Genomic DNA, 1,847 nt, shown 5'->3' with positions numbered 1-1,847 from the left:
GAACTTGGCCAGTCCGCTTCTGACTCCAATGTCCACATCATTAATGAAGTTGTTGAACAATATGGGTCCAAGAACAGAGCCTTGGGGGACCCCACTGGTCTCAGGACACCATGATGATTGACTTTCCTCAATTACTACCTTCTGGGTCTGACCACGGAGGCAGTTTCCCAGCCAGCAGATCGTGGTGGACCCAAGGCCACAATTGGCCAGTTTTCACCAAGAGGTCATCATGGGATACCAGATCAAAGACTTTTTTGAAGTCAAGATATATGACATCAATCTTTTCCCCCTTGTCCAGGTGCTGGTCACCTGGTCATAGAAGGAAATGAGATTGGTCAAGCAAGACCTACCTGCAACAAACCCGTGCTGGCTATCCGTTAGGATGTTGGCGTCGGCCAGTCCATTAAGGATGGCCTCTTTAATACACTTTTCTAAGATCTTCCCCAGGATAGAAGTCAGGCTGATGGGCCTATAGTTTGCCAGATTCACTTTCCTCCCCTTCTTGAGAATTCCAGGTCCAACTCATCCTCCTGATGTGGCAGCCTGTAGTAACCCCCCACTACCAAGCCCCTTTCCCCCTGACCCCTTTGCATTCTGACCCACAATAACTCAATTTGCCCCTCCACTGGTCCCATCTTGATTATGGAAGATGTATATTGCTCCTTAACATAAAGAGCAACACTCCCCCTTCCCTTTCTCTCCCTACTGTATCACATCTGTACAGCCTATAGCCCTCAATATTTACCACCCAATTGTGGGTAGGGTCCAAACTAGTTTCAGTTAGCCCAACTAAGTCAACGTTCTTGTTTGCAAGCAGGAAGAGTGCAAGTTCCTCCTTCTTGTTCCCCATGCTCCTAGCATTAGTATAGAGACACTTGAGCCCTCTGATGGGTACCCTTGATGCCCCCTTGTCCTGATGCCCATTGGGTCCCTTAGTACTTACATGGACTGTTCCAGCACATGGCTCATGATTTGATGATGCTAGGTTCTCTCTATCATCTGCATCCCCATCCCGCAATGAACCTAGCTTAAAGCCCTGCATAGGAGATCAGCCAACCTGTAAGAGAACAAACTGTTACCTTTTGAAGAGAGATGAAGACCATCACATCCCAGGAAGCCCCTTTTGTGGACATGCAGATTGTGGTCAAAGATGCCAAAACACACTTGATGATGTAACAGGTAGCTCCCTTCGTACACTCCCCTTCTGGGCATTGATATAACAGAAGCCCCTTCTTGTCCGCACACCCCTTTTTGTGCATTTTTTTCTAAGTATTGGCAAAGACCTAGCACACATGGGTGTGGCAAAGCTTGGAGCAAGCCAGAAAGCTGAAGTGGCTTTCTGTAGGAGAAACCCACCAATTACATTTAAATATCAATTGAGCTAAATGCTACTAAAGAAAACAAAAGTACTAAAATAGCCACTTCAATGCAAATCCTATAAGAGACAAGAAAAGACAAGGTGCGTTGAAAGCATGACACTAAAAATATTCTGGTTAACACATTCCCCCTTTGATTAAGATCTATTTCCCAAAGCAAACTTCCCATATCTGTCTAAAGTTTTATATTAAATCAGTCTACATGACCGCATCTAACTAACTCACTAACTGTCCCAAGTGCCTCACATTGCATTTTTATACATTTCTCACAGTGCATTTTTATATTTCATCTGTCTCATCATTGCCCTGGCATTCTGTATTTTATGTTTTATACCTTTTAACTTTTAACTAATGTATCTTTTAGAGTAAGTCATACCTTATATTACTAAAATTATTATTATAAGAATATATTGGAATTGCAATCACTGGAATTGTATTTCCATATTGGGCTTGTTCCCTGAATGAATGCAA

Source organism: Crocodylus porosus, unplaced genomic scaffold, assembly GCF_001723895.1.
Source record: "Crocodylus porosus isolate Cpor-Errol unplaced genomic scaffold, CroPor_comp1, whole genome shotgun sequence".
NCBI lineage: Eukaryota > Metazoa > Chordata > Crocodylia > Crocodylidae > Crocodylus > Crocodylus porosus.
This window is presented reverse-complemented; position numbering follows the sequence as displayed.